Below are 7,218 nucleotides of genomic sequence, written 5' to 3' on the forward strand. Positions count from 1 at the left end.
AGATGAAGTCATCCTTAACATGTCTGTAATACATGCTTTTATCTCATCCAGATTAGATTATTGTATTGTTAGAGTGTTTCACAGTCTCTATTGTCTCGTCTTCAACTTGTTGTAAATGCCGCCGCTTTACTGTTAACTGGAACAAGTAAAAGGGAACATATTTCACCAGTGTTGATCTCTCTCCACTGGCTCCCAGTTAAACATCGTATCCATTTTAAAACATTGTTGTTTGTTTATAAGGGTTTGTATGGAATGGCTCTGTCATGTATCTCAGATCTGATTCCGTTCCACTGTAATGCTTTGGGAACTTCAGTCAACTATAGTAGCCTTCAGTTGACGTTTTCAAGGACAGGCTTGAAATCGAAAAGGAGATCGTGCCTTTTCAGTGACTGCTCACAGCTATGGAACAATTTGCCACCTTTTATAAGAACTTCACCAACATACGCTGTTTTTAAGTCTCTTCATAAAACGTATTTATTTACGGTGCATATGGTCGTAAGTAAGCACAGTGGCATAAAGTGTACTATCTGTCGCTGTGTTCTATGTTTACTTTTTATATTTTGTTATAAGCTTACATTTTGTACAGCACATTGGCCAACAGCTGTTGTTTTTAAATGTGCTCTATAAATAATTATGACTGACTGTTTCTTCATTTTACAAAAATATTTCAACACTTGATTTTGGGTTGTGTAGTTCAGGGGTTCTCAACCTTTTGCAACTCATGGCCCACCAAGGACTGTTTAAAAACATTCTGAGGACCACCTTTCCAAATGTGATAGTATGAACACAAAATATTCAAAAAGTACAATGTTATACTCTGCTGTTAATCTGTTATGCCACAGTAGCAGATTTAGTCAAGTCAGCCAAATTGGGTCTCATTCACTAATAATTGCGTAGATTTTTCATATTTATACGCACATTTGAACCTCCCCCTGTCGTCATTTAAGCCAAGTTACTCCAGGCAACCCCATGTGACGCTGTCTACAGACGCGCTCTCGCAAGTAATTCCAAGTGCGCTGTCCTCAAATTCAGTTCATACACAATCAAACACCTTTTATACAGACACGCAGTTTGCAGAGTTCTCGTTAGCCGACTGTAAAAGTGCGGTTATTCAGAGAAACCTCGCAGCTCGAGCTATAGTCTAGCAGCTTTTCTTATTCTTTCACTGATGAAATACATTTAAAATTAAATACACATCTACGCGTAATTTTATATATATATTATTTAAAATATATAATTATCCTGAGATGAAACATGCATTTTGTCATTTTGTCTTAGAGAGAGAGNCCCCCCAGTGAGCCTCATTGCACAGGTCCTGTGCAAGGCCAGGGAAGAGGAGCATCAAGTGGTACTAGTTACGCCCCTTTGGCCTAACCAGGACTTGGTTCTCGGAGCTGAGGCTCTGACAACAACTCCCCCCTGGCCGCTCCCCCTGGCGGACAGCTTCCCCAGGGGAAGGGGCACGTTACGGCATCCCAGGCAAAACCTGGTCTCCATGTCTGGACGGGACGAGGAGATCCTGAGTGACCCACCCCCGGTCCGGTTGGGACGTCACTCAGGCTAGGGCTTCGGCCACTGGGCAGCTATACGCCCATAGGTGGTGCCTCTTCTCGTCCTGGTGCTCTTCTCGGCGAGAAGACCCGCGTAGTAGTAAGGTTCTTGTAAATAGTAAAGTGTAGAAGCCATGTGTTTGTTGGATTTATTACCACTTGTATTACCATAATTTAACTACAAACATAAACTATAGCTAGTATAATGAAACTATGGTATTTTTAGTTGCTGTGGTTTTACTAAAGATTATTAATTGGAGTATGGTTCCTATATATAGAAAATGGTAAATATGTGGATACTGTGGTTTTACTGCAAATCCCTGCTGAAAAAAAACAATGAATTTTTGAATTAGAATGAGATTTGTAATGTGTTTTGGGTTTTATTCCAATAGGATTTACCATCCCACCAATAGAATCCATCACATACAAGTAGACAACAAGTATCCATAGTACAATTCCCATTATAACCATTAAATCCACTACATTTTCTGTTGTATTTTGGGCAGGGTTCTATTGTTTTTATTTCAACAGGAATAATTCAACTATAGTTACTTCACTAAAAACATCATTCATTTTCCAAATCGCTTTAAATGATATAGCAGCAGATCAGAAGTTAACACGCACGCGTAGCTCAAGGTGTATGTGGTGCTTATTTACCGTTTAGCCGTTATGCCGATCATTTTCATGACAATGTTTCTACGATCTTTGACTGTTCGTAACCCACAGATGATTACGCCACACTTTAACATGTGCCTTTTTCGTCTATTATTGTTCTATTTGTCTTTTTAGAGCGCTATCAACGGTGTAGCAGCGCCTGCGTTTACATTAGTTTAGCGGGGAAGATCCCAGAGTTGCCAGATTTGCGTAAAAAAATCTGCCAAATGGTCATTCAAAGCTTGCCGGAAAACCGCGAGCATAGAAAAACTGAAATACTTGGCAACAGTAAAAGGTCCTGGCAGTTCGCAAGCCATATAAATTGCGCACACAGGAAACCCGCTGCATAGAAACCATTTTCTATTTTTGGACCTTTTTATAAATGTAGTGGAGTTAAAAGTATGATATTTGTCTTTCAAATGTAATAAAGTTAAAGTACAAGTACTCAGAAAAAATAATACTCAAGTAAAGTACAGATACTCAAAAAGTGTACTTAAGTACAGTACTCAGGTAAATTTACTTCGTTACTGTCCACCTCTGCTATTGGAGGACTCTCCCGATATCCTTAATTGGAAGAATAAATGCTATAAAAATGGTGTTTCTACCCCAGATACTATATTTATTGCATAACATCCCAATATTTCTGCCTAAGTCCTTCTTTAAGCAACTAGACTCGATTGTTCTTCCCTTCTTATGGAACTACAAGGGCCATAGAATAAAAAAAGCACATCTCTGTAAACCCAAGTGTGAAGGGGGGTTAGCCCTTCCGGACTTCTGCCTTTATTATTTGGGCAACCCATTTACAAGTTTTGGTACTTTGGTTTAAACAGCCGGCTACTGTCCCAGACTGGCTTCAGTTATGGATTATTGCCATCCGTATGATCTTGGAGCAGTGCTACTTGTCCCAGTGATACTAGACCAAACTGCAGTTAATAGTAGTGTTACAACGAGCCAGCTACGCATTTGGAGGCAGATAAGAGAACACCTTAACAAGATAAGAGAACACTTGTCTTTGTAGATTTAGAGAAAGCGTATGACAGGGTGCCAAGAGAGGAGCTGTGGTATTGTATGAGGAGGTCTGGAGTGGCAGAGAAGTATGTTAGATAGGGTGCAGGATGTGTATGAGACCAGTAGGACAGTGGTAAGGTGTGCGGTAGGTGTGACAGAGGAGTTCACGGTGAAGGTGGGACTCCATCAAGGATCGGCTCTGAGCCCCTTCTTGTTTGCGGTGGTGATGGACAGGCTGACAGATGAGGTCAGACAGGAATCTCCATGGACTATGATGTTTGCGGATGATATTGTGATCTGTAGTGAGAGCAGGGAGCAGGTGGAGGAAAGTCTAGAGAGGTGGAGGTTTGCTCTGGAGAGAAGAGGAATGAAGGTTAGTCGCAGCAAGACAGAATACATGTGCGTGAATGAGAGGGATCCAAGTGAAACAGTGAGGTTACAGGGAGAAGAGGTAAAGAAGGTGCAGGATTTTAAGTACTTAGGGTCAACAGTCCAGAGTAATGGGGAGTGTGGAAAAGAGGTGAAGAAGCGTGTACAGGCAGGTTGGAATGGGTGGAGAAAAGTGTCAGGTCTGTTGTGTGATAAAAGAGTACCAGCAAGAATGAAAGGAAAGGTGTACAGGGCAGTAGTGAGACCAGCGATGTTGTATGGTTTGGAATCACATTGGCTCCATTGCTAAAAAAGCCCAGCAAAGGTTGTACTTCTTACATCAGCTGAAGAAGTTCAACCTACCACAAACTCTATTAAAACAGTTTTACTCAGCTGTCATAGAGTCTGTCCTCTGCACATCCATCACTGTCTGGTTTGGCTCAGCCACAAAGTCAGACATCAGAAGACTACAGAGGACGGTTCGGACTGCTGAGAAGATCATTGGTGCTCCCNTGTCCCACTTCAGGTTCTGAGAGATGGTGGTGCCCAGGAACCTGAATGACTCCACTGCTGCCACAGTGCTGTTCATGATGCAAGAAGCTGGAAGTTTTTAAGATAATGCCGGGAAAGGTTGTCCTTTTATGGGCTGTGGGCTGTTCATCTCTGCTTGAGTCAGTACAAAGGTCTCTTTAATGTCCTTTGGTATTCTAACCATGACTTTACCTTATCCACATATGTGCATTTTGGACATAATGGTTACATTGAAGCATGAAAAACATAGTTTAAACCCTTTTCAATAAATACATTTTATTTGATAAATATCTTCTTTAAAAATCAGCATTAAAACTTATATAAGACATAAGTGATGTAATAGGCTGTAATATACTGTGTGTGTGCAGTGACCTTTAAGTTGTATATAAAAACGTAAATATATTTAAGTTATACCCCATACAACACAGGATAGAATATAAATATATGTATGCCACAAAAGAAGCAATTAAACAACAGCAATATATAATTAGGGATTTTAAATAATTTTTTGACCTCAAATTGGCAGCAGTTCAATTAAAACAAAAAGATTAGTATGTCACGCATCAAAATAAGAGTCAAAATATTACACGCTCACAAATGACCTGTTTACACGACAAAAACGTTCGTTTAAACACATAACTAAAAACACGGCCAAAAATATTGCGTTATGGCGATACAAACGATCGTGTCTTCAAATAACACGGCCAAAAACTTCGCGTAAAGACGATAGAAACGTTCGCGTTTACACGGAACAAAAAGTCACGTTTAAAATTGTCATGTTGACGCGTCCAAATTTCACGCGTTTCGCGTTATATGTTTTGTCCCCGTTCGCGTTCCATAACTGAAGTGTCATGTAAGGTGAGCCAGGGTCCTTAGTAGAACTACTATTGGGGCGATGTTGACAAAAAATGCGAGTCAGTATCCGAATCTTCATAGATAGCCTACCTATATCTTTAGTCTTTTTTTTTACTAAAATAGAAACATTTTGTAAAGATGCTTTTGTAAGGTTACGCCCTTTAACGCCTTTTTTTAAATTACCAATAATAAAAGTGAAAGCAAAGCTGCAAGAAGCACTTTATATAGTTCCGTGTTAACGCAGGTGTGATCCGTTGAGTTTTTCTGACAGTCAGAAAAGTATTTCTTGAAAATAACGAGAATGGACTTTCAAGTCCGTGTCAAGCTTAATAAAACTACAATTAAAACACTGTCAGTTGCAACATCATCTGAAGAATTTCAGAGAACCACAATAAAGGAACTGAAGAAAAAAGCATTACAATTTATCGCTGGAGTAAACGGTAGGTTGGAGGTTTCTTTCATAATCACCACATTTCATAACTCCGATTATGAAACTAACTATATTAAATATTTTATTTCAAATATTTTAAATTTAAGAAAATGTACATAACTTCTATTTCAGATGTTAACAGACTGAGGATGGTTTTTGGAAAATGTGATCTCGAAGACGATAAAACACTTGAATTTTACAAGATAAAACAATTGTCTGTTGTTCAAATCCTTTTGAGAATGCCTGGTGGGAGAGGTATGATCCTTTTACGTAAATAATTAGAAAATCTTTCCTACACAAGGTAACATTTATGTGTACATTTTTATATTTTAATATTACTGGCACTTTTCTGTTTTGAACCCTGTGCACTTAATCAAAAATGAATTGTAACTTGTGTCATTCACTGAGAAAATTAATATAATAATATAATCAAATATAATCCTAATGCACAGTATCTATGTCTGTTTGATCTGTCTCACTATGTGTCATTCTGTCTCAATTCTAAATATGGCTAGTCTAAAAATGTAGTGCTCCTGTATGCTTCAGCGTTTTACATTATTTTCTGTCATTTGTTTTATAGATCCCTTTGAAGATGCACCCTAAAGGCCAAAAAGTACAACTGAAAGCAAAGATGCAAAACATCTTGAATAATAGTATAATAATAATATTGGGCAATATTTGTTTTCCTATAAAAAGCCAGTTTAAAAACATATGATGATTCTGTTAAGTCCATGACAGAGGTAATGATTAGCCTACACATACTAAATGGCTAAAGTCTGTAAACATCATAGCAGTTCACAATATATGGGTATTGTTAATATGCTTATTATGTTATTACAATTTTATTGACTGACTGCTCACAACATGCCAGAACAATAGCAGATTTACAATTTAAAGCATCACACACTTCAACTTATATTTTGGTTTTCTGTTCATTGTTCATCTCAAGAATTTAGTGTAACTTTCATTGAACTGTATCCTCAAACGGTTGAATGTTAATCATATTATTTTTTAAACAATAAAATTATACCAATGACAAAAGTACACCACAAACGCTTCTTTAAATCAAACCAAGTTGAAAAACTTCAGTCCAAGTTTTTGAACTGTGCACTTATAAAATACTCTCTGTAAACAATTCTACAAAAAATAAAATTGTTGACCATGACAGCAATTCATTTCTTTGGAGGCTCTAAATTACTTCATCACCACTAAGCTTGCTGTGCACTTAATCCATTTGTTTGGGGTTTAAAAAAGGTACATTGCTTACTGTTCTATAGGATGTAATAGCAGATGTATTTCAGTAGATGCTGCTGTGTACCCGTTGTGTTTTATTATCATCTTTCTGCTCATACAGGCTCATACAGCTCGTCAAATGAAGACGTAAGGTGTGGGCCAGATCTGAGTCACAACAATTTTGCTATCTGGATGCCTAAAAACAGTGTGCATGAGAAGATGTGACACACACACACACACACAGGCTTTGGTTGACTATCCCCGTGGGGTCAGTCCATAGGCGTAATGTTTTTATACTGTACAAACTGTATATTCTATCCCCTATCCCTAACCCTATCCCTAAACCTAAAGATCATAGAACACTTTTTGCATTTTTAGATTTGTAAAAAATATTGTTCTGTACAATTTATAAGCTTTTGTGCCCATGAGGACCTCAATTTTGGTCCCCACAGTGACACGAGTCCCCATGTGTTGGTGTGTATTCAGGTTTAGGTCCCCACCGGGATATACAAACATGAACACACACACACACACACACACACACACACACACACACACACACACACACACACGCACACACACACACAC

General features: G+C 38.4%; 1 long non-coding RNA gene across 1 annotated transcript; it reads left to right on the forward strand.

Moving 5' to 3' along the window:
* The first annotated feature begins 5,174 nt into the window (after positions 1 to 5,174).
* LOC130559256 (uncharacterized) lies at positions 5,175 to 6,562 on the forward strand. Its single transcript, XR_008963544.1, has 3 exons — positions 5,175 to 5,407; positions 5,530 to 5,652; positions 5,978 to 6,562. It is a non-coding gene; the product is annotated as an uncharacterized LOC130559256 (long non-coding RNA).
* Positions 6,563 to 7,218: the final 656 nt, after the last annotated feature.

Source organism: Triplophysa rosa, linkage group LG9 (assembly GCF_024868665.1).
Source record: "Triplophysa rosa linkage group LG9, Trosa_1v2, whole genome shotgun sequence".
In the NCBI taxonomy this organism is placed as follows: Eukaryota; Metazoa; Chordata; class Actinopteri; order Cypriniformes; family Nemacheilidae; genus Triplophysa; species Triplophysa rosa.